The 27,464-nt window shown below is 36.5% G+C and overlaps 1 long non-coding RNA gene across 1 annotated transcript in view; it reads right to left on the bottom strand.

Annotated features, from left to right (window-relative positions):
- Positions 1–21,122: 21,122 nt before the first annotated feature.
- Positions 21,123–27,464, bottom strand: part of LOC141563356 (uncharacterized) — a 73,706-nt gene continuing 67,364 nt past the window's right edge. Inside the window, exon 2 of the long non-coding RNA XR_012488401.1 lies at positions 21,123–22,218. This is a non-coding gene — a long non-coding RNA (uncharacterized LOC141563356). The remainder of the gene's footprint in view (positions 22,219–27,464) is intronic.

Here is a 27,464-nt window from a genome sequence, read left to right as displayed (position 1 = left end):
GAAAGTATCTTGTAGTCATCTAGTTCTAATATGTATGATTTTAATAAACTTCTTGATGGCAGATGAAGCAATTAAAAAAACAGTGCCCCCTTAAGCCTCTCTCGGCCATCCCCAATGGCCTCAGGAATTGATGTCTGGACTCATTTTGCAGACTCTGGTTTTCTCATTGAACCAGACTATTCTGATGGGAAATATGCAATAATTCAGCAATAGTTGCACTGCCTGATGCTGTCACTGTTAATATCATCATGTCTCTCTGGAACACTGAAAAAGGACATAGATTATTGTCAAGACTATTAAACTACAGGCTTCAACCATGCTCTTTGACCCATCCTAAGCCATTGGAGTATTTTTAAACTTTCAGGGTGTGTTTCAAGAGGCCAATCAAAGGAAAGATGATTCTGTTGGGCTTTTCCTAAACTCCAAAGAATATATAATTAAAAGGGTTGACTCTTAAGAATCCAAAGCGGGGAGACACAGTTGTTAAGAACACAATGTATGCACCAGAATATGACGAGACTCAGGATAGCTCCCTTATTAAAACCTCCATCATAGTACTGTTTAATTGCCATTTTTATGTTTTTTTTTCACCCTGGGAACTGGGCTGGTTTTAAAAGATTAATAAATTAAGACTCTCAGTGTTTTTTTTTTTACCTCACACATTCTTTCACTTGTAGAGGGGGAGATGCCATGTTATGGAAAAATATGCCTGAAGTTAAAATGGATTCTATATTAGCCAGGTGATCATCAAGTCACTTCTCATTGAGCCTCAGATTCCTCATCTAGACTGGATGATGAAATGTCCCTTCTGACTTTATACTGTACAGACAATAATGTGCTCCTTGATGATGTCTAAGGCTTCTCCAGCTCCACCTTTTATCATCCTGTGATTTTTCCCCCTTTACTTATATTCTGATAGAGATAAGCTATCCATAACTCATATACCTTGGTACCTACCTAGCACTCAACTCTCACTTGTGGCTCCAAGAAACAACAGCATACATAGTAGCCACAATCTGGTAAAATGTCTGAGCAGAGGGACTAAACTAGGTTTACAACAACCATATGCCTCAAATCCAAGCAAATGAAGTTTGCCATTGGCAAAAGAGGCAAATGAGAACAATTTATTCTAATAAGCTATTTAGCTGAAGAAGGAATTGTGGAATGCTTAGAGCTTGGTCAGAAATCAAGACTTCAAGGTCATCCATTTCTTGCCAGTCATGACTTTTGTTTTGCCACTGGATTTTGATGATTCTGGAAGAGAGTGGGCTGATAAATATATGCGATTCTGCTTCACTTAAATCCAATTGACACATGAGTCAAGACATCATCCTATGATGTCATTGGTCTTCTTAGAAAACAACAGAAATATACAAACATAGTGCTTCTACTCTCCCAGTTATTACAATAATTTCTTTTTTTTTCAAATTGTATTGATGGCTGTTTTTAATACTATTTTATTTTTTCAAATGCATGCAAAGATAGTTATCAACATTTATCTCTGCAAAAAAACAACAAATTTCTGTTCCAAGTTTTTCTTTATTCCCTACCCCTACTCAAGACAGCAAACAATCTGATATAGGTTAAACATGAGCAGTTCTTCTAAACATATTTCCATATTTGTCATACTACACAAAAAAAAAAAAACAGATCAAAAAGGAAAAATTCATGAAAAAGAAAAAAAAAACCAAGCAAACAACAATAAAAGGTGAAAATACTATGCTTTGATCCATAATAAGTATCCATAATTCTCTCTTTGGACACAGATGTCACTTTCTATCTGAAGTCTATTAGAATTTCCTTGAATTAATTCATTGTTGAAGAGAGATACCTGGTTTATTTGTTGTTGTTGTTGTTGTTGTTTTTGTCACAGTCATATTCTGATATTCTACTGTCTCAGCGAAATTTCCCTTGCAAAAAATAAAAAGGGACAAAATGATTATGTCCTAAAGCAAAATCCTGTAGACTGTCACCTTTTAACAAGAGGAGGAATGCATATTTCATCATCTGTCTTCCAGGACTTAACTGGACCATTATAATTAATCATACTTCAGTGAGGCTTTGACTTCTCATATATGATAACCATATTCAACAGAAGATATCTAAGTGAAAAAAAGAAGTGAATATCTAAAGTGAAGTGAATAAAGTGGAAAAAAAATAATTTGCATCATGCCTGGATTCTGATGACTGGTTCTTGAGGATCAGGACTGATTTCCCAGATCTAGTCACTTGCCTTCTTTGACCTAGTCCATCCATGTACCGCTTCCCTTCTTCACTTTGATTTGGGTCTCAGATCTTTGATTTTCTCTCAAGATACCTTGATCTTTCTCATTTCTACCTTGGTGTTCTAGTTCATGCACCTTATTCTACTTTTAGAAAGGAAACTATGAACATTTTGATCTTTTCTTCAACCTTCCAGTTCATTTATTCCATGATCCTTATTCACCCTCACTATATATACTATATCATATATACTAAATCATCTCTTTAAAGTGAATAAATAACTTTATTGCAGGATGAGAGGCCTCTGACACACATGCCGCTACCTTGATTTCTAGACCTTTGCCTCACTTTGGGACCTGGTGAAGGTCCTAATCTTTAGCATTCCTGGTTGTCTCAGACTTGGACTTCTTATCACTTCTCGTTCTCGTCTGCTCATTTTATTCTGTTATTGCCCATCTCCCGGAGCCAAGTTCTCCTAAACACTCGGTGTCCTTGTGCTGACCTTGGCCCTCTATGAACCCCTCTTATAATTTACCTCCTCATGCACACTCACTTTGTCTCTACTCAAGGTTTTTCTAAGAACTATTGAACACATTTCTAGAATTCTCTTTTAATGTCAGCCACAATTGTCCCTTCTTAAATGGAATGGAACTTTTTCTCTCAGAAGACTTCAAGTTAGAGTTACATGCCCTTCATTATCATTTACTACCTCATGGCTCTCAGTGATGTGGTATTGATTGTCACTGTCCCTGTCCCAGGTTGGTCTTAAGAAAAAACATTTGTTTCCATTAACATTTTAGATTTTAGATTTCTCCAAAATTAAAATGAGCAGAAGGGCTCATATCCTAAAAAGAAAAGTAGCTTACCAGATATATATATATATATATATATATATTATGATTCCCTCATCACAAGATTTATTCTGAAATGAATAGACAGGCAGATAATGGCAAATCATAAAAAGGTTAAAGGTTATTCATGACTGTCGGGTGCTGAGAATTCAAATATATAGTGGTAGAAAGAGAAGAAGATGAAGAAGGAAGGTAAACATTTAGAAGGTGAGTTCCTGGGATTATGTCAAACAGAAAGTTTCTTATATTGTCCCCAGTCACTTTTTCTACTAATAAATTCAATAAATCTGGCTGAGGGGAAGAGATTTTCAACATGAATCATGGGACCATTGGTTGGCTCCACTAACTCTCCCATAATCATATCTCTGCTCTCAATCAACTAATTAGAGTAAAAAAATAAATCTATTATTATTCAGAAATATCAAGGCAAGAGAATCTCAAAGATCCAATGTAAATACAGGTGAGTCTTGCCTAGGTCTGATAACTGACACTTCACAAAGCACTTGGAGGGGTTTTATTTATTCTTGGTGGATCCTATCTATAATTCTCTATTCCAGGTTGAAACTTCTTCTTCCAGTCAGAAATCATCAATATATATGTGAGATGATATATATATATATATATATATATATATATATATATATATATATATATATATATATATATATATATATATATATATATATATATATTTAAGTGTGAGAATACTGAAGTACAAAATAAAAAAGAAAAAGGAAAGGGAAAAGGATCTGGCTTTTAAAAGAGAGGCAGTGGAAGTTGAAGTTTTGTTGTTTGTTTGCTTTTAAGTCAGTGAATAGAAGCAGAATATAACACACTTTTCTATGCTAGTGATATGATCCAATAGATCTCAACTCATATCATTCTTGCCTTGAAAAAGTTAAGGTAAATATTTAGTGAGTCAATAATGAATGAAGGGCTGACAGAGCAAAAGACAATAAATTTTGTTCTGAGGCTTGTAAGAATTATATATTTTTTTTTGTCTTGGAAAAAATTGAGGAGTATGAGTTAGGAAGGTGAAGGTACTGGGATGTTGAGAAGTGAGAGGTGAAAGAAAAAGCTTAAGAATTTTTATGAAAGTTAGTCCTGTAACTCAAATTTGCTCAAAGGTGTTCTTTGCCCATCACAAAAACTTTAAGATACAGTAAAATACTCAACCCTTTTCATAATCTGTGAAAACAAATAACTTTCACAAATTATGCTTCTTCATCCCTCCCAGTCTTAATTACACTTTTAACTTCTAATACATTTCCAACTTTTTGTCACTCTCTTTTCAAGTAATTAATCACTGCAGCAGATTTATTCACTTCCCCACTTTTCACTCCATCCAACTCTCCACTACAGTTCTTCCCTGACGCCTATTATGGGAGAGAGGTTAACCTCGGCTCTTGAAGTCTATGCCAGAGAAATACAAGTTTTGGCAGGTACCACCAACCTGGAAAGTCTTCTAATATGGGCCTGATGATGGATGACTGTCTGAAGACTGATTTAGCTAAGTTCAGACAGGCTCATTCATCACCCAAAGGTTGGCCTCCAGGTGATTAATTTTGTTTGACCATGACAACTCATGACCATGGACATGGTCCTGGTGGAGCTGCGATCTACAGCAGTGGAAGGATGATTAAATCATGGTTTTTTGAAGTATAAGTTTCATGAACTACTGGCCTCTCTACCTCCAGATTTTTTTCCATTTATTCTACAAGTTGAGAAATAGCATCAAGAGCAACTTGGATTGGAACCTGTTTTTGATACTTAACTAATTGTATTGTTTTCATCACAGAACACAAGCTATCCATGCCTTTATGTCCTGTGACTCTCTTGTCCACATTCTCCTTTAAATCTATCCAACATGCTGATAGCCTTTTCCTACCTCTCAATATTGTATGGAAACCAATGGAACATTAATTATCCCCCTCTCTTGCTCCATGACCACTAAGCCCATTGATTTTAGGTTATACATCTCTAGAATGACATTTTTTTATTTTATGTTTGTGAAATTATTCACTTCTCTCCTTTGGCCCTACCACCATCCTGGTCCAGATCACCATCATTTTACACCTGAATTATTGGAAGAGTCTGATAGTTGGTGTTCCTGCCTCAGGCTCAGTCCATCAACTTCAAAGTAATCTTCCTAAAGTGCAGGTCTGACAAGTATATAAAAAGTTTGTTGTTGTGGTGGTTTTTTAAATAATTTTACTTGTCACTATACCAGTCAGACTCCTAAAAAACTATTTTAATGACCTAGAAAAAAATAACAACAAAGTTCATATGGAAAAACAAATGGTCAAGAATTTCAAGGGAATTAATGAAAAAAAAATCAAATGAAGGTGACCTAAATGTACCAGATATCAAATTATATTATAAAGCAGAAGTCACCAAAACCATTTGGTATTGGCTAAAAAATAGACTAGTTGATCAGTGGAATAGGTTAGGTTCAAAGGAAAAAGCAACCAATAACTTCAATAGTCTAGTGTTTGACAAACCCAAAGACTCTAGCTTTTGGGATAAGAACTCACTGTTTGACAAAAATTGCTGGGAAAATTAGAAATTAGTATGGCAGAAACTAAGCATTGACCCATACTTAACATCATACACCAAGCTCACATCAAAATGGGTTCATCATGACCAAGGAATAAAGAATGAGATCATAAATAAATTAGAGGAACATAGGATAGTTTATCTCTCAGACCTGTGGAAAAGGAAGGAATTCATGACCAAAGAAGAACTAGAGGTCATTATTGATCACAAAATAGAAAAAATTGATTATATCAAATTAAAAAGTTTTTGTACAAACAAAACTAATGCAGACAAGATTAGAAGGGAAGTAATAAACCGGGAAAACATTTTTACAGTCAAAGGTTCTGATAAAGGCCTCATTTCCAAAATATATAGAGAATTGACTCTAATTTATAAGAAATCAAGCCATTCTCCATTTGATAAATGGTCAAAGGATATGAACAGACAATTCTCAGACTAAGAAATTGAAACTATTTCTAGCCATATGAAAAGATGCTCCAAGTCATTATTAATCAGAGAAATTCAAATTAAGATAACTCTGAGATACCACTATACACCTGTCAGATTGGCTAGAATGACAGGGAAAGATAATGTGCAATGTTGGAGGGGATGTGGGAAAATTGGGACTGATACATTGTTGGTGAAATTGTGAATACATCCAGTCATTCTGGAGAACAATTTGGAACTATGCTCAAAAAGTTATCAAACTGTGCATACCCTTTGACCTGCAGTGTTACTACTGAGCTTATATCCCAAAGAGATCTTAAAGAAGGGAAAGGGACCTGTATGTGCAAGAATGTTTGTGGCAGCCCTCTTTGTAGTGGCCAGAAACTGGAAACTGAGTGGATACCCATCAATTGGAGAATGGCTGAATAAACTGTGGTATATGAATATTATGGAATATTATTGTTCTGTAAGAAATGACCAACAGGATGATTTCAGAAAAGCCTGGAGAGACTTACATGAACTGATGCTGAGTGAAGTGAGCAGGACCAGGAGATCATTATATACTTCAACAACAATACTATATGATGATCAATTCTGATGGACGTGGCCCTCTTCAACAATGAGATGAACCAAATTAGTTCCAATAGAGCAGTAATGAACTGAACTCTGGGAGTTGACTATAAACCACTACATAGAATTCCCAATCCCTCTATTTTTGTCTGCCTACATTTTTTATTTCCTTCACAAGCTAATTGTACACTGTTTCAAAGTTCGATTCTTTTTGTACAGTAAAATAACTGTTTTGACATGTATACATATATTGTATTTAACTTATACTTTCATATATTTAACATGTATGGGTTAACCTGCCATCTGGGGGAAGGGGTGGGGGGACAGAGGGGAAAAGTTGAAACAAAAGGTTTTGCAATTGTCAATGCTGGAAAATTACCTAATGCATAAAATTTTTGTAAAAATAAAAAAATAATAAAAAATTTAAAAAAATTAATTTTGCTTATATAGTTCTTAGGTTTGTTTTTGCAGGTATATTCCTAGGTATTTCATACTATCTAGAGTTATTTTAAATGGGGTTTTTCTTACTATCTCTTCTTGCAAGGTTATGATATAAAAGAAATTGATGACTTATGTGGACTTACTTTTTACCCTGCTACATTGCTAAAATTGATTGCTTCAATTTACTTTTTAGTTGAATCTTTGGGATTTCCCAAGTATATTGTCATATCTGCAAAAAGAGATAGAGCTTTATTACCTCATTCCCTATACTGATTTCCTTCCAATGTTTTCTTCTCCTATTGTTAGGGTTTCTCATGTCCCTTTTCATTAAGCGTCAGTGGCTCCCTATTTATCTCCAGTATTAAATATAAAAATCTTTTTGTTTTTAAAACCTTTCATAGTCTGGTCACCTTTCCAATCTATTTATACCTATTCTCTTTCATGTATTCTGTGATCTAGTGACCTCAGACTACTTACCATTCCTTTCATAAGATACTCCATTTCCCAACTTCAGGCATTTTCATCGACTCTCCATGAAGCCTCAGATTCTCTCCCTCCTCATCTCTATCTCCTGGTCTCCCTGACTTTCTTTAAGTATTATTTTAAACCTCACCTTCTAAAAGGATCCTTTCCTGATCCCCCTTAATGCTAATAAAGCCTTCTCTCTGTGGATTATTAATCACTAATTTATCCTACATATAATTTGTTGGCTTGTAATAGTTTCCATCTTGTCTCCTCCATTAGATTGTGAGCTGTTTGAAAGTAGGGACATCTGGATGGGACATTTTTTGAATCCCCAGCACTAAGCACGGTGCTAGACCATAGTGATTACTAAGTGTTCCTTCATCTCACTTGGCTTGGTAGTGCTACTCGAATTAGCTGTGCCCTTTTCCATTGTCCTCTGGGTGATTTGTGATATCTTTGAAGACTCTTCCATGACTCACAGTCATACAACATCTCTGGAGGAATATTGATTGCAAAAAGATGAGACTGTCTCAGAGAGAAGCTTGAAGTCATTAAAAAATACCATACAATTTCTCAAAGGCAATCTAGTACTACATACAGAAAATGCAAAGACAAAAGTGAGACAGTGCTTAATCTCAAGGAACTTACATCACTGAAGATAGATAGGATATGAACAGATAGGTAAATGTAATGACATTTTTGGAGGGAAAATTTATTAGCAGCTAGGGAGATTAGGAAGAACTTCAAAGAGGAAGTGAACTCTGAATGAGAAAATAATGATTCTAAGTAGTGAAGAAACATATTCCAGGTATAAGAACAGCTTGTGCAATTACAAGGAGGTGGGAGATGGAATATTGAGTTCTTGATACAGCTAGCAAGCTGAATTTACTGGAATATAAAACAGTCAAAGATGAGTAATGTAAGATTAGGCTGGAAGGTAGACGACAGCACAGTTTTCAGTTTAGCCTAAGGAGATCCTACTTGGAAAAGGGTTAGAATTGCACAAGAAGTAATGTAGTGACTAGCAATGGGACCAGAATGCAAACAAGTTTGAGAGCCAGGCATTTGGTGGCTCATTGATCTGTGCTATGTGTCAATAACATTCACTGCCTAATTTCTACCATGTAAGATGAAAGCAGAGATAGGATTGGAGAGCAGGGAGAAAAATTTTATAACCAGAAATCTAAGCTGTTCAAATATTGTTTGCAAAGCTCAATACTCTACTTAATCACCAAGGTCCCTTAGTTTCTGACCAGTGACCATTCACTATTTCTAGTCTGACCTAATCTCCCATCAATTTTGTGCCTTATCATTCTCACAACTTATCATAAAACTGATACAATTCTCCTCTCCTTTCTACTTCAAGGTCCAGGAACAATAATTAAGCCAACAGTAGCATTTCTGGAAATGGTTTATCATTTTATCATATGTTCTATCATTACATTGATTATACTCACTACGCTTGAGACTACTCTGACCAAAATCCTATTCCATACATACAAATACTATATTTAAGTTGTTTTTTCCCCTACTAAAATATGACCTACTTGAGGAAAAGAACTGCCTAGGTTTTTCAATTTGTGTTTCCAGCATTTAGCAGTGTTTGGTTTAATAAATGCTTGCTCAATCATTCATTCATTTGTTCACTTATTCATTCAACAGGACTTACATGGAAGGAGGAAACAAATATGTTTGGCTGAGCTAGTTAGTATCTCTATAAAAATTATTTTATAGTGAATCTCATTCATATCCATAATTTACTACCAATCACTTAGTTCCACCTACTCTTTGCGGGGGTAGCTTTATGGGGAATTCACTACATTTATAAGAACACAGTCATGAGAAGGATATTTCCAATTAATTATAAAATGGCTGGTGGTGTCCTGATATATTTTTGACAATACAGTTGCAAATATTACAATTTTCTTCTTAATAATATCATGCCAACTAAGGGTCATTTTTTTGTGGGAATAAGCTAGTTCTTAGAATATTTCTTTTAATTAACTTGCTTTGTTGCTTGGGAGATATCACAGGATGACTATAATTTGATCTCATAGACCTTTCCTCAAAGTAAGTCAGTGCGGTTACTTTCAGTTTACAAATGAAATTGAAAATAGGAACATTTAACATTTAACATTTTAACATTTAACATTTAAATTACTTCTTCAAGAATACTTTGAAAGCCAATAGCAGAGTCATGGTGAGCTGAGGGTGAGGTGGTCCAGCTTCTTGTTATGTGTGAGCTAAGCTCAAAATGAGAATTTTTCCACTTGGGGTAAATGCTATAAATCACACATGAAGCAATTCAAACAACTTTCATTGGGAATAGATAGTAGGGATAATAGTAAAATGGCTAATACTAAAAAGGCCACCGGTTCTTTGGTGGCAAGAAAGGGCAGGGTAGAAGTTCACTTTAGGCAGGCATTGGTAAGTTCTTTAATTAATTATTCTTTATATATTATAATATTATTCTATTAAAACAATTATTCTTTAATTAATAATAATGGATTATTAGTGAGAAGATTACAAATACAGACTCCTGACTTGTGACTCATTTCTGACAAGTCAATGGACTTTAAAAGGGTTTGTATCTGGTGGGAAGGAAGAATCTTTTTACAATAATAATAATAAATATTTAGCTAACATTTACATAGAGCTTAATATTCTATTTATATATGTGGTAGGGACTATGCCAACTGATTTACAATTATTATTTTATTTGAACATCACAACAACTCTGACAGGTGGTGCTGTTATTATCCCTATTTTCCAAATGAGGAAATGAAGGTAAATAGAGGTTAAGTGAATAGAAGTTAAGTGAATTAAGGGTCACATGACTAGGAAGTGTCTGAAGTTGGATCCAAATGCCATTTTTCTTGACTCCAGGCTAGTAATTTATCAACTTAACCATCTACCTATAACAATAACAACAATTCACGTTTATAAAAAGTTTGTAAAGCTCCTTCCTCACAAAATTCTATAAATTTGTTGTTGCAAATATTTTGATCTCCATTTTTTTCCCCATGAGGAATGGCTCTTTATTTAACAGTAGGTCAAGTGCTTTTCCCCAGATCACATAGCTAATACATGTTAAAGCCCCGCCTCATACACACAGGTGCTGTAGCTGATAAAAGGGAAATTAAAAAAAAAAATTAAATTAAAAAGTCCTGTCCTACATGTAGGAAATGGACAGACCACAGAAGCAAGCCTCTGCCTGCTTTTAGCCTTATCCATTCCTGCTGGGCTAAATGAGATGAGAGAGAACGGTATGTAATGAGATTGTAATAAAGATGCTGTGAGGGCTCCGGGAGACATCTTGACTCGGTGCAGCTGGGAACATTTCCCACAGTTCTTCCCCACGGCCCAGCTCCCCAACACTCTGTGATGACAAGTCGCTTGCTGCCTCATGTACAGTCTTTCTGGATTCACAGAGGGTGTTGGAGGAAGGGTGTTGACAGTAAGCTCTGTGAGGGGGAGCTGGAGAAGACGACCAGGATCACAGAATCGCAGAAAAAGAGGGGAACCTTAGAGGGCCTTGATATAACCTGTACCTTAGAAAGAACCTCTTCCGTGACTTTGCTGACAAGCCATCCTTCCATCTCCTCCTGGAGCCTCTCAGCAATAGACAAACTGAGATCCTCCTGGTACAGTTCATCCTACTTGTGGACAACCCTAATTGTTAGGAAATTTTTCCTTAAATAATCTCTCTCCCTCGGCAACTTCTATGCTGTTTCTAATTCTGCCCTGTGGAGCTAAACAGACAAAGCTAAAGACTCCTCCTTCCAAAGCTAAAGCCTTTCAAACAGTTAAAGTATCTCTATTCTCTAGGCTAAACATCCCCAGCTCCTTCACTGGATTGTTAGGGTCACTAGACCAAAAGACTAAAGCCCGGAGGGAGTTTAGAAATCCCTGAATCTAACCTCCTTATTTCACAGCTGAGAAATCTCATTCTGCATAACAACAACAACAATAATAAATTTTTATGTATCACTTTGAGGTTTACAAATTGCTCTACTAGTTGTCTCATTTGATCCTCACAACAACCTTATGGGGTAGGTGATATTGATATCTAGATATGTAGATAGATAGATAGATAGATAGATAGATAGGTAAATAGATAGATGGATGGATGATAGGTAGGTAGATAGATGAAAGATAGGTAGATAAATAGATGATAAATGGATAATAGATAAATGATACGAGAGAGAGAGAGAGAGAGAGAGAGAGAGAGAGAGAGAGAGAGAGAGAGAGAGAGAGGTTAAATGATTTACCTAACATCTCAGTAACTACCTAAGTCAACATCTGAACTCATCTTCCTGACTCCACGTCCAACATTCTATCTGGCAATCATGTTACTTCCTTGTATGGCTTGTTCTTAAGTCATTCCCTCTATCATCACCTTCCTCTGGATGTGCTATAGTTCAAAATAAAATGTGGCACTGAAAATTCAGCAATATGCTCCAGATGGGATCTGACCAGGTACAGCAGGACAACTCATCCCCCCCCTTTTTTTGAACATCATCTCTCTTATTGGAGACCAAGATCCCATTAATCAACTTGAGTTCCAAAACACATTGTTGATTGATAATGAGCTTACAATTCACTATACCACCAAAATCTTTTTCAAATGTATTTTTGTTTCAGCAGGCTACTTCTATCTTGTCATTTTATAGTTGAATCTATAGAACTTTATGTTATCCCCATGAAATTTTATCTCATTTTATTTTGGCATATCTAGCTCATCTTGGCGTTTTGATTCAATCATTCAAAGCCTTAAATATTCCTTCTAATTTTTTTATTGTCTACTAATCCATCTAAACTTTTATCTAAATCATTGATTACACTATGAATGACAAAGAGCCAAAGGATGGGTCTGCAGGGTACTACATTGAAGCCATCCTTTCCCCTTCAAGTGGACATGGATTTATTAGTAACTACTTGTGATTTACTCCAGTGATTCAATCTGCTCTAATTCCATCTAATGTTACCAATATCTTATGTAAGACATTTTGTCAGCCAGTCTGTCTAGCCTCCTAACCAAAAAAAGGCAATAAGCTTTATCTGGGCTGACCTATCCTTGATGCAGTCATGTTGGTTTATAGCTTTCTGTTCTAAATGCTCAGAAATTATCCTTTTACCAATTAGATCCTTAAATTTTGACAGGAATTGACAAGGTCAAATTGCCTAGGTTGATTGCAGAATTTACCCCTTCTTTTATATTTGCCCCTTTCTGGTACATGTGATCCTGGGGAAAGCATTTAATTTTTGTCAGCCTCAGTTTCCTCATTTGTAAAATGGAGATATTAATAGTGTCTCCCTTCCATGGTTGTTGTGAAGAGAAAATGAAATGATATTTATAAGATGTTTTGTAAGCGTTAAAGTGTAATATAAGTGCTAGATATTATTATTATTATTATTAAAATATTTTATCTCCCTGGGGATTTATATTATATAGTAATAAAACTTTGTACACATTATATGAAATGAATTGAAATGAATCCATTCTTCCCAACTGATAAAATGTTATATTTTTCTCCTCTGGTTCTTAGACTTCCTCACATGCATATATGTCTACCTAACACAAAGTTTCTCTCACTTCTCCTTTCCTCATCCCCACAATCTATTTCTTTGAATGAAGAAGCCTCAGTTCGAGCCACATTTTTATCATGGTTATCAAATCTTTGTGATATCTGTGAGGATGTTAAATTTGCCTTCTTGGATTAGGCCTTCTAGTTCATTTTGCTCATAGTCTGACTTCTGTGCATCTGTGTATAGGCATGAAATATTGGGGCTTTGCTACTGCTCTTTTCTTGGATTTAGTCTCCTATGGGCTTTCGATATTATAAATTTTTGTATTTAGGTTCTTTTTTTCCTTCCCATTTACAAAAGATAATTGCTGTTAATTGGTTATCATTTAAATAAAGGTCACAGTTTTTCTTTCTGAATTTTGTTTCCATAATATCTAGCTTGGCAAACATATAAAAGTTTTCTCCTTCCATCCTTTTTACTTTAAACTTTGTTTAAACTCATCTGTATATTTTTTTGAGTTATTTTAACAAATCCTCCACTAAATCCTTTTTTTGTAATTAACATGGAAAGTCTCAAATTGTGAATCTTGCTGTGACAGATTCTAAGTACAGTTCAGCACCTAACTCATTTTCCATTGAATTTTAGGATGATTAGTAGCTGGAGAATACCATCCAGCAATACAGCTTACTGCAGCCTCCATAAGTTCTGGAGTTACTCCCTCAACTTTCCATTCCCACTTGTAGGTCAGAACCCTATAACAAGACTAGTACTCTCCTCAGAGTTCTAGAGGATAACCTTAAAGAACTGAGGAGTAGCTTTCTACTTCATAATCTCTCATCCAGTATGTTTCCCTTAATATTGAACACCTGTGATTTACTGCACCAATATAACCATAACTTTGATTTAATGGATAACCAATTAATAGCAATTAGCTTTTACTAATGGAAAAAAAGAACCAAAATACAAAAACTTCTGTGATTGGAAGGACACTCTTCTCTAGTTGATTCAAATTTAGAGGGGTTACTACTAAACATTTTCCCCACCAGGTTCTCTTCTGGCCAATGGGTGAGTTACTTTCTTGCTTACAGGACTTGGTACCTTAGCTGCCAAATGGATTCATCTGATTGGGTCAAACAGGTCACTCTGCAGGCTGACATGGTTGCTCTGGCTACTACCAAACTCTGCTAGTTGCTGGATCTCTGCATTTACAAGGTTACAATCTGGTCCATTCCACCTCTGTGTTTCCTTTTAAGATTATGGAAAAAAGGAAAAAAAAAAAAAAAAAACAGAATAAACAAGAAGTGCTGACAGCCAGACGGTGACCCAGAGAGTGGAGAGTTGATTAGCCAACAATGATAATTGTTTTCCCTTTTTCCTTCTTACTCACAGGTTGCCAGATTGCCAGAGTGCTTTCACTGCATCATACATTTTGTATGCATACTTGTTTCTAGCTCAAAAACCAATTGAATTCTTTTCATCACCACAAATAAATGGATAGAAAACAGTTAAATAATACTTGTTTTTGCTTTAAATTGGGAGCAAGATCTCTCTATTATGCACCGTCACAATTTTCAGGAGACAGGCTTTCTTAAGCCTCCACTCAGGTTACCAGCATACATATCATGCTCAAAGGATTATGGTTTTATTGGCCAATTCTGTTCCTTTTTCCCTATTCTACAATGCAAAATGAAAATTAGCTGCATTGTTAACAGGTGGGGTTTTGAACGAATTCAAGTGATTCAATTGTTCTTGAGATCAATTTGGAGCAACGCCCAAAGGGATATAAAACTGTGCATACATTTTGATCCAGCAATACTACTACTAAGTCTGAATTCTAAAGAGATCCAAAGAGAGGGGAAGGAGGAGGATCTATTTTTACAAAAATATTTATTAGCAATTCTTTTTTGGGGGGAAGCAAAGAATTGGAAATTGCAGGGATGCCCATCAATTGGGGGATGGCTGAACAACTTGTGGTTTATGATTGTGATGGAATATTATTGTGCTATAAGAAATGATGAGCAGGATGATTTCAGAAAAACAAAAAATCTTGGAAAGACTTACATGAACTAATATAGAGCAAAGTAAGCAAAACATTGTGCATAGAAACAGCAATAATTGTACAATGAATAACTGTGAATGACAGTTATCCTCAGCAATACAAAGTTGCAAGACAATCCCAAAGAACTCACAATGAAATGAAAAATGAAAAAGCCTCTAAAGAACTGATGGCATTTGAATACAGACTAAAGAATTGACTCCCTCCTTCCCTCATTTCCCTCTCTTCCCTCATCCCTCCCTTTTTTTCTCTCTTTCTCTCTTAGCTTTTGTTTTCTTTCACAAAATGACAAATGTGGAAATGTTTTACATGAATGCACATGAATAACCTACATCAAATTGCTTACTGTCTCAAAGACAGGGATAGAAAAGGAGGGAAGGATAGAATGTAGAACACAAACCTTTTTTTTTTAGATGTTAAAAATTGTTTTTGTATGTGTAATTTGGGAAAAAATATTATTTAAAAAGTGAAGATTAGCAAAGTCACAAGCACCTGGGTTTATTTACACTGTAATAGCTATGATATATTGGGACATTCAAAATTCTGGTCAATAAGTGATAGAAATTTTTGGCATTTGTAACAGCACATGCATACTAATTGATAGATTACAAATCATGAAACATTATAAATGCATGTAATCATTTAAAACTTCTGTGTTCCTGCTAAGTGATATTTGGCTTAAAGATTGATACTCTTGAAGTGCTGAAATAAGAAAGACTTTTAAAGAAGCCAAGATCTTGGAGTTTAGAAGACCTGAATTTGGATTCTATCTGTGACCTTCATTGACTGCTTGATCCTGCTTAAGACCTATAATCAACTTGTACTTCAATTTCCTTATTTATAAATTAATTGACCTTCTAATTTTAGATTTATGATTCTGTCACTCATTGGTTTGAGATTTAAGGAAAACCATTAAATAAGTTTCTCCTTTTTATAAATTCATATATATGTATACATATATAACATATATGCTCTGCCACAGGCCAGACACAAATAGTTTCTATGAACATTTGAGGTGGATTCTCTAATTTTACACATCTCATGTTTCTTCTGGGCTATTTCACTTCTGCTTTGCTCATGGAGCCCAGCACCTTCTCTGATGAGGGCACGCCATGCTGGGAGGTCCTGTCCCAGTGTCTCCCATGTCGTACAATCAAGTCTAAAGTTCTCTCTTTAGAGAAGCCTTGAGAAGCTCCTTTTATTGCTTTTTTTGACCAACTTGTGAGAGCTTACTGTGTGAGTTTCTCCATAAAACAGTCTTTTAGGCAAGCATATGTGAGATGTTCAATGTGTCCAACCCAACAGAAAGGACCTTGGCGTCTGGTAGCTTATCCTGGTGTGTATGTATGTGTATATATGTGAACATATGTATAACATACATATATACTCAGGGAATGTAGCTCCTTCTAGCACTGTTCTTTGTGAAACAAAAGACCTCTCCCATTTCCTGTGCAAGACTGCTCTGTTCTCACAAGTTATCTGCATCTCTGGGGCTTGGAATAGTTGAGAGAAATCTCTCTCCTTTAGGGCTGTGGAAACCAATTGAACTTTCTAACCTTGTAAAGTTTGCACAATCTCACCACAAATCTGGCTCGAATGTGGAGGCTTCGTTTCTACATGAACATTTTCCCAGTTATGGGCCGAGAGCCCAGCCATCACTGTGGTTGAAGAAGCCATCAAAATGGAGTAGAAGGCCTGGGTCAGCACAAGGAGGAGATTTTAGCTGAGAACTCTGACCAGTCAGGTTTGTCAGGTCAGAATTAACTCTGTCTGAAATGGAGGAAATAAAATAAAATTACAGAAATATTTCAGGGATGATCTACTGATTTGTACTGACATATAACTGCCTTGCTGCTGGTTTATATTGTTCCCTAAATCCTTCAGACACCCTTTCCATCTTTGTTGGAAGGGGTTTGGTGAAGAGAAACCAGGATCTGGGGGGCTTGGGGATCATATGAAGGAGCCATATGAAGATGAAGAAATTGGAGGGTTGTGCTGGGAACAGATGAGTTATGAAGGATACAATAGCTGCTTCCACATATTTGGAGGATTCTCACATGGAGGAGGAATTGGATTTGCTTCTAAGTGAATGGATTAGATTTGTTGTGCTTGGTCCAAGGGGACAGAAGTGGGAACTTTGAAATTGGCAAGAGGCAAAAATATTCCAACAATTAGAACTGTTTAAAAAGCATCTTAGACTTAGGAAGATGACCCAAATTCAAGTACTGTCTCTGACAAAAAAATCATCACTGTCAAAGTTACTTAACCTTTCAGTGTCCCAAGGAATTCTCTAAAAGTTACAAATGAATTACTGCTCTCTATCCATGAAGGGAGCTTCTATATTTGGAATTTTCTATATTGGTGAAATTATGCATGTGGGCCAAAAAAACCCCCCTGACATTTCTATGGTGATACAGATATATCATATCTATCTATATATCATATATATATATATGTATATATACATATATATATATATAAATATAACTATACACACATATTCATGCATGCATGTTTGTGTGTCTATGTGTATTATAATGTGTCTCAAAATTCTTATTACATTTTAAAAATTTTAATAGCTTTGAAGCTGTTAAAGTTTTAATCTGTTACAGTTTAAAACTATACTAGTACTGCATGGGAACATGATACAAATATATATACATATATTTTATGTTTCAATCATACCTGATACTTTGCAACCCCATTTGGAGTTTTCTTGGCAAAGATACTGGAATAGTTTACTATTTCCTTCTCCAGCTTGTTTTACAGATAAGGAAATTGAGGTCAATAAAGTTAAGTTACTTGACCAGGGTCTCACAGCTAGCACATTGTCTGAGGTCAGATTTGAACTCAAGAAAAGGAATCTTCCTGACTCCAGGCTCAGCATTCTTTTCACTATACCACCTCACTCTGTGTGTGTGTGTCTATATGTGTGAATAGCATACATACACATATATAACATATATATATACACATACACAATACATATGCTTATATATTGTGTATATTATATGTTACATAAAGTCTGATTTGATCTTCAGAATAACCCTGTGAAATGAACATTACACACACACACACACACACAAATATATATATTCATTTTTAGGAGGAAACTGAGAGGTTAAGAAATTAATGTGAGATGACTTAACTATCTGATATGAGATTCAAAACCAGGTCTTTCTTATTCTGAATCCAAGAATTTTATCAAGTAGGAGAGTGGACTGGACTTCCCACTGAAGGATGATAATTACATTTTGAATGACTAAATAGGGAGAATATTGTAGTAGGACTCTTCGTTCAGGTATGATTTAGGCTGAATGGCTTTGAGGTCCCTTCTACAGTCATGACTTTGAAATACTGTGACAGAATCTTACCTATAATGAAACAGCTGGTTTAGTAGTCTGGGTGTATTCAAGTAATCAATATTTTTTAACAGCTATTATGTGTCTGGGACAAAGCTAAGCACTGGAGACAGAAGGACAAGATGAAAACAATTCCTGCCCTTAAGAAGTTTATAGGGAAGGAAGGAGACTATTATATATATATATATATATATATGTATATATATATATATATATATATATATAAATATTCTATATGTATATATAGAATATATATATATAGAGAGAGACACATACACATATATATGTACACAAAGACATATATATGTGTATACATAACTAGCTAGATGGTAACTTTGGAAGTGAGATCATGAACAGCAAGAAGGGATCAGGAAAGGCTTTAAATAGAAGGTGCTTAGGTAAAATTTGAAGGAAAGCAGGGATTCCAAGAAGTAGAGATAAAAATAGAAAGCAATGCAAGAATAGTGGCCAGTCAGTGCAAAGACACAGAAGGAACATGGAGAGTCATGAGTGTGGAACAGTAAGTTAAACAGTATGGCTGTAACCTAGTGCAAAGGGAAAAGAATAATGTATACAAAGGCCAGAGAGTTAGGAAGAGATTAGGTTGTGTACAGTTTTAAAGACCAAATGGAGCTGTTTATATTTGGTTCTCCAGTTAAAAGGAAGTAACTGAAGTTTATTAAACGGGATAGGGACAGATCTACAATTTAAGGAAATCATTTCAAAAGTTGTGTGTGTGTGTGTGTGTGTGAGAGAGAGACAGAGACAGAGAGACAGAGACAGAAAGACACAGATACAGAGAGATAGAGAAAGACAGAGAGAGACAAAAAAGCAGAGACAGAGACAGACAAAGACAGATGATCAGAGATAAAGATAGAGAGAAAGAAATAGGGACAGGCAGAGAGAGAGAGAGAGAGAGAGAGAGAGAGAGAGAGAGAGAGAGAGAGAGAGAGAGAGAGAGAGAGAGAGAGAGAGAGAAGGAAAAAATGAGATAAAGAGATAGAGAGAAGCTCAAGATGACACGGAATTGTGAACCAAGTTATAAGTTTGGTAGTGCTTCTGGCCTTCAGATCAAGGTCTTGTCTTTTCTTTATAGTTTGGTCTGGACAAGGACCTATCTTTTGTCCAAGATGTTCCCCATGGTGGTGACTCTTTACTGGTCAGTAGTGTACTGATCAGAGTTGCACAACAAAGAAGGATTGATAACTACTATTGGCTCTACAATGACCTCTTCCTGTCATCAAGGTCTTCTGACTGATCTGCATTCCAGGTAATGGAGAAAATTCAAGCAGTGGTCATGAGGGAATGGAGGAAAGACTAAAAGAGTCTATGCTCTGAACTAGGTTTAGATAAGGGATGACTGTAAAGAAGTTGCACCTACCTTCCATTCCATGTCTTTGTATGTGGAAGGAGTGGGTAGCATGGTATCAGTAACAGCTTTGGAAACTGAGATGAAAATATTTAAGTACTTTGAAAAATTTAGAGAAATAGTGTGATATAATGAACAGAATTGGCCTGAGAATTAGGAAAGCTTGAGTTGAAGTTTCAAAGTAGCCAAATAGCACAATATATATATTCTAGTGGACCTGGAGTTAGAAAAATTTAAGTTCAGATCTTGACCAAGATATTTACCAGCTGTGTGACCCTGGACAAATTACTTAAACTCTTATATCTTAGTTCCCTTATCTGCAAAGTGGAAATAATAATTGGGGATTAACTGGGGAGAATTCTTTGCTCAGGCAGGATGAGCTTTAAGGTCCTTTCCATAATGATGATTTTGAAATACTGTGACAGAATCTTAACCTGGAATAAAATGTCTGGATTAGAAATCTAGGTGTAACCAATTAATCATTATTTATTTAATAGCTGCTGTGTGCCCTGGGACAAAGCTAAGCACCAGGGACAAAAGAACAAGTTTATATTTTACAGAGGATTTGTTGTGAGGATAAAAGGAGATGATATTTATAATGCACTCTGCAAACTTTAATTTAGGGATGAATGTAAAGAAGTTGTAACTGACCACCATCTTAAAAGTATAATTAATGCTAGCCACTACTACTCTCTCTCCCACCACTACCACTATTACTACCACAAAAAGTACTCCTACTATTACTACTACTACTACCATAACTACTAATTCTAATGAAAACTGGCTCTCAACACCCCAGGCAGCTCTCAGATTATATTGCCTACTATTTGTTCATCTTCACCATTAGAGGGATCGCACCTTTTCCCCAGCTGGGAATTCCCAACTCCAATTAAATGACATCTCTAGACCATTTCCTCTACCCCCTAAAAACTATTCATGATTTTATCCCTGTGTGCTTTCCTACCAGTTGTGCTAGTGGAGTTGCCATGATTACACAACTTCTTAACTGCTGGCTTTGCATTGAATGAGGCTTGTTATGGGATCATAGACTTCAACTCTATAAATCACAGACTTAGTACAATCTTTTCATTTTATGGATTAGGAAACCGAGTCCTAGAGAAATTTGGCAATTTGTCCAGGAGGACCCTGATTAGGATTCTAACCTAGGTCTTCTGACTTACTGCAAAGTCAATATCTTTTCCATTGCAAACACAAGGTTTTCTCAAGGGGCAGCTTATGTTTTTTGAGAGCCAAGACACAGACAGAAATCTGGATTTCTAAGCAAGCATTTATTTTTTAATGCAATATTTTATTTTTCCCCAATTTCATGTTAAAACAATTTTTTAACATTTTAAAAGTTTGAGTTCTTTATTCTACTCCCTCCCTTGCTTTCCCCCTTCCTAAGATGGTAAACAATCAGATATAAGTTATACATATACAATCATATAAAACACATTTCCATATTAGTCATTTTATATAAGAAAAATCTTATTTAAACAAGAGGAAAAGGAAAGTTAAAAAATAGCCATTACTAAGCAAGTATTTATGAGCATCTACAATGTGTATACTCCTGTTGGACAATGAAATGTTGAGCTGGTGGGGAAGGTTATCATGGCATCAGTACAGCTTAAATGAGACACCAAAGGAATATACAGATACAGATATAGCAATATGGAATAGACAAATATAGATAAACACATATAGATAAAAATACAGATATCTCAGAATTCTAAAGGGGATGGAATTCATTGCTCTAGAGGCTGTCAGGGACATGCCCAAGGTAGCTAAAGTGATCTTAGAGAATACATATAGGGATAGAGTGTTAAGTACAACTCTCAGGGTAAAAGCTTAGAGGAAAGGTCTATGCACAAACAGGAACATCTTGAGCATTTTATTTAATCCTGAGAGAAACAAATTAAATGACACAAACTGAGAAATAATTCAAATTCTCTCACACTATAGGAAAGATCAGTTGTCTTCCCTAATCATTCTTGTGTGCTGGATCACAGCATCTTAGGTAAGAGAAAGGCTGCCTCTGGAGAAGCCAGGGAGAGCAGGTAAATACCAAGCCACAGAATTTGGGGGAGAAATTGCCCTCATTTTTTTTTTAATCTCTGAGCTGAAATGGAAAAGAGTATTATTGTTTAGTCATGTCAGATTCTTCATGGACCTATTGAGGTTTTCTTGGCAAAGACACCCAGTTGTTTGTCATTATCTTCTCCAGTTCACTTTACAGATGAGGAAACTGAGGCAAACAGGGTTAAGTGATTTGCCCAGAGTCGGACAGCTAATAAGTGTCTGAGGCTGGATATGGACTCTGGCCTTTCTGACTCCAGACCGAATGCTCCATCCACAATGCTCCCAACTTCCCTGAAAAAGAATATAGCCAAAATCTAATCAGGATGAGGAAGGGATGCTGTGACCTAATTTGTTGCAGCCGCTAAAAATAAAGCCTTTTGCACCTGATCCCCACCTATCTTTCTATCCTTCCTATATCTTCCTCCCCTACTTGTAAATCTGTAATCCAATTATACTAACAATTCCAACACAATACCCCATCTGCAGTCTCTTATCTTTGCACTGACTGTCCTCCATACCCTCTCACTTCTCTCTTTTAGTTTCTTTAAAACCACAATCAAATCTCTCCTTCTTCAGGGGAATTTTACCAATTTCTTCTACTCTATATGTATAATATGTATCTAGTTATTTATTCTCATCTTTGTCATTAGAATGTACTCTCCTTGAGGGCAGGGACTGGTTTTTTTTTTGGGGGGGGGGTTTAATATATTTTCAGCACTTAGTAGAGTGACAAAGTAGTTAATTGATCATGCTCATCCTCACTAGGGTACAGAGAAGACCCTTCCAGGAAGGCTTTGAGAGGCTTTAGGAAGCTCTATTCCACTGCAGAAATTCAATGTCGCACTAAATCTGATTTGGTCCCAAAAATAAAACCATGTCTCCCTTTTGCCCATTTAAAGTATTGTTTCTGAGCCCTTCATACTAGTGCTGTCCCTCTGAATTACCTCTCATAGTCTTTTTTACATGTCATCTCTCTTATTATACTATAAGTTCCTTGAAAGCAGGGATTTTTTTTCCCAACCCTTCTTTGAATCCTCATCACTTAGGCACATAACAGAGGAGTAATTTTTCTCTCTGAACACCCAATATACGTTTCTGCACTTCTGCACTTTCACAAGCACTTTTTAATTTATTAATAATAATGCTAGTGATAGTTAATATTTATGTTAGGCACCTTTAGTATCTATCTGTCATGCACCCCTCTCCTGTGACTCCAAGAAGCATGCATGGTGGTCAGATGTCTGGACAGATGGGCTAAACCAGAGTAAGGATAACTAACAGACCTCAAACCCTAGAGAAATATCTAGCCCAAAACTTTCCCTATTTGAATGGACAGATGAGAAAAATTTCTTCTAACAGCCATGAAGAAGGCTGAGGCAGACACTGTGAAGTGCCTAGAGTTTAGTCAGACATCACAGCTGCCAAGGTCATCCCACTGCATCCCATGTCATTGCCATTGTCTCGACTTTTGTCCTGCCTCTGGATTTCAATGAATCAGGAATAGACAAGGAGACAGGCCTTTGTGCAACTCTGCCTCGCTCAAATCCAATTTAGCCACTAGTCAAAATGTCATTGGTCCTCTTAAAGAACAAAGGACAAACACCTTAGTCCCACAGTAAGCACTTGCTTGATTTAACTTGACTCTACTGATTACCATTATCTAGTAACCAGCTCCAGCTTGTTAGGTCTCTTAATTATCCTTTTTTCAGTTACTCCGTTCTCAAGTAGAGAATAGAGGAGGGGAAAGGTAATAGGGTTTGTTTTATGGCCATTAGAAGCTCAAGAAAGGCAGCTCAGCAAATGGCCACAAAGTTGCCTCTGATATGTACTGGCTATGTGATTTGGGGCAAGTGGCTTAACCTCTGTGCTCTGGCACCTCTCTAGGATTATAGGTTATAGAAAAGATGTTGATCCACATTAGTAGCTTCTCTTGTCGGGGTTAGTTCCTTGTACCAGTGAAATTGTGGATCTCTCTCCTATAGAATTTGAAACTACCGTTAAAAAAATGTATATAATTAAGATAAAGAGAAATCTATCTTGGTTGCCTTTATTGGGATCTGCAGGTGCCATGTTTCTCTTTCTGTTTTTGTCTCTGTCTCTCTTTACCTCTCTCTCTATTTCTGTCTCTCTGTCTCTGCCTGTCTCTGTCTCTTGGTCCGTCTCTGTCTCTGTCACTCTATTGCTCACTCCCTCCCTCCTTCGCGCTCTTTTTCTCTCCTTCCCTTCCTTCCTACCTCTTTCCCTCCTTTCCCCATATCTTTTCTCCTTCCCTCTTTTCCCTATATCTTTTCTCCTTCCCTCCTTTCCCCATATCTTTTCTCCTTCCCTCCTTCCATCTTTTCTCTTCCTCTCTCTCTCCCTCTCTTCCTCCCTATCTTTCTTTCTTCCCTCTCTTACCTTCCTCCCTCCCTCCCATCTTCTCTTCTTCCCTCTCTCTGTCTCTCCCTTCCTGCTTTTTCTTTTCTCCCTCTCCTTCTCTCTCTCTGTCTCTTTCTCTCTCTGTGTCCCTCTCTCCCTCCTTTCCGCTCTTTTTCCTTCTCTCTTACTCTTTCTGTCTCTCCCTCCTTTCTGCCCTTTTTCCTTCTCTCTTACTCTTTCTGTCTCTCCCTCCCTCCCCTTTTTCCTCCTCCTTCTTCTCTTTCTCCTCTCTCTCTTTCTCTCTCCTCCCTCTCTTTCTCTCTGTCTCTGTCTCTGTCTGTCTGTCTATCTCTCTTTCTTTCCTTCTCTTTCTCTCCTCTCTCTCACATGTTCTCTCATAAGTCACTTAGGGTAATTTCAGTAGCTTAAGATGTAGTGTTTGAGACCTAGTAGTCTCCTGAGGACTGACTCCTTTCCAGAAGCAGAATTGAGTGAGGAAGGGAGATTTTTCCTTCATCTATACAAATCTTTTCTTTCCTGCTGTAGGAGAGCTCTAAGCTCTCCATTTTGTTATGTTGCAATCGTCCCTTCCTTCAGGTATTTTTCTCTCTCATACACAACATTAGATAGAAGAAGAAATAGCTAAAGATCTTTGTTGCTTTTATCTCTAGGGCAGGAAACCAGATAGATGATTCAGTTTCAGTCCTCCCTATCCACCAATGGAGGATGTCAACTCTATTTTTCAAGGTAGAACGAGATATTGTTTTTATCCCCAGAAAACCATTTTATGGATGTTTCATAGCAGGCACAGATGGAAGTATCCAAAAGATAAATATGACTTGCATTAATTGAGAGCTTGATGCTGTCCTGAGTTACATAAGGAAATTGAATTAGGAATTAGGAAACTGAGACCTAGTCCATTCTTTTGCCATTCATTACCTATGTGAACTTGAGCTTATCATTAGTTACTTTCTGGACCTAAGTTTTCTCTTTGATCAATAATTAAATTTAAAATATTTATCAATTAAGAAGCATTTATGGGGCATCTAGATGGCACAGTGGATGAACCACTGGCCCTGAAGTCAGGAGGGCCTGAGTTCAAAGGCAGCCTCAGACACTTAAAATTTACAGTTGTATGACTCTGGACTCTTGAACCTAATTGCTTTGCACACAAAAAAGAAGCATTTATTAAGAAATTACTATGTTTCAGATACCATGCCAAGCTCTGGGGACACAAAGACAAACATGAAAATGTTCCTATCCTCAAATAGGTTATATTCAATTATTTATTGTATCTATTGCGCTCAAAATAATGTGATTTAAGTTGGGAAATTAAAGGTAAAAAATAGTACAATCTATCTTTAAATGCTTATGTTCCATGAAGGATGGAGGTAGGAGGCTGGGAGGTTATTACACATATACAGAGAAGTATTTGGTTTTGCAGACAAGAAATCATGGCTGTTGAGGTGGCAAGGGGTAGCAATGAGAAACAATGCCTCTCACCACTTTTCCCAACCAATGTCTCATTATTCCCAGTTTTCAAAAAACCAACATCCCACTATTTTTCTCCAGAAGAATGTTTCATTTAAGATTGCAAGACTTTTACTTCGTTTATTTCCTTTGAAGAGTGACTAATTTCTGAGGTGTTAAGAACTGATTTCCTTAAATTCTAGTTGGCCTCTTGCTCATTTCCACCTAGTTTAGATAGGGGCACATCACTAAACTTCTTTAAAGTTGAAGTGTTTTCTTTGGCTAGAAAAAAAGTCCTTCCAACAGGACAAACACTATTTCCTTCATCTCCACCTTTTCCTTCCTTCCCTCATCCCCTAGAAAAGAATGATCTTCCTATTTGTATTTGGTGTTGCATATTTGTGTATGGAACCTATCTTCCCTGTAAATTGTAAGCTCTGTAAAGGCAGAAATGATCCTTAATTTTATTTATGTCCTTTAAGTCTTGTTTGAAATCCTGACTTCCACAGGAAGCCTTCCTCAATCCTTCTTAATTTCTGTGCCTTTCCTCTGTTGAGAAGGTCCTATTTATTCTGTATGTTGCTTGCTTTTTATACATTTATTTGCTTGTCTCCTTCATTAGATTGTAAGCTCCTTGAAGGCAGGGCTCTCTTTTGCTTCTTTTTTTGTATCCCAATGCTTAGCATAGTACCTGGCACATAGTAGGTACTTAATAAGTGTTTTGATTGATGTATCACAACATAAAGAATAGTACTTTTTTGTACATTTTTTTGGGGGTGTGAGGCTTCAGACTTGTAATTTCATCAACGTACTGTTGTTGTCCTTTCTTGAAAAGGACCAAAATGACATCACTGTGTTAGAATTAAGTTAATATGCCTGACTATGGCCGATCAGAGCAATGCAAGCTTAGAATGCTCTGCCACAAGACAGGCACAAATAGTTCATGTGAAAATTTGGGGTGGATTCACTAACTTCGTCATCTAGCATTTCTTCTAAGCTATGTGTTTTGTGCATTTAGCATTTCTTCTAAGCTAATTCAATTCTGCTTTGCTCATAGATCACAACACCTTCTATGATGAGAGCATACCATGCTGGCAGGTCCTGCACTACTTTCTCCTATATCATATAACCAATTCTAAAATTCTTAAGAGAGACCTTGAAAGTGTCCTTGTACCATTTTTTCTGATGATCACTTGATGAGCTCTTGCCCTGTGTGAGTTTTTGATTAAATCATCTTTTTGGCTAGCATACATTTAGCATTCTAACAGGGTGGCCAGTCCAATGGAGTTGTGCTCTCTGCAGAAGGATTTGAATGCTTTCATGTTAGCTTGAGAAAGGAACCTCAGTGTCTGTTATCTTATCCTGGTAGGTGATCTTCAAAATCTTCCTGAGACAATTCAAATGGAAGCAATTCAGTTTCCTGGCTTGGCATTGGTAAACTCTCCAAGTTTCAAAGGCATAGGATAATGAGGTCAGCACAATGGCTCTGTAGACCTTCAGCTTGGTCTAAAATCCTTCCTCTCCCACATTTTCCTTCAGAGCCTCCCACACACTGAATTAGCTCTGACTATATGTGTGTCAACCTCATTATCAATGTGTCAACCTCATTATCAATGTGTATATCTCTGGAAAGTATACTGCCAAGGTAAATGAACTTATCCACAGATTCAAAACTCCATTTGCAGCAACCGATAGTTCCACATATGAAT

The sequence above is a fragment of the Sminthopsis crassicaudata genome, chromosome 3 (genome assembly GCF_048593235.1).
Source record: "Sminthopsis crassicaudata isolate SCR6 chromosome 3, ASM4859323v1, whole genome shotgun sequence".
NCBI lineage: Eukaryota > Metazoa > Chordata > Mammalia > Dasyuromorphia > Dasyuridae > Sminthopsis > Sminthopsis crassicaudata.
Note: the sequence above shows the minus strand (reverse complement) of the source record. Positions and strands in the feature narration are given on the sequence as shown.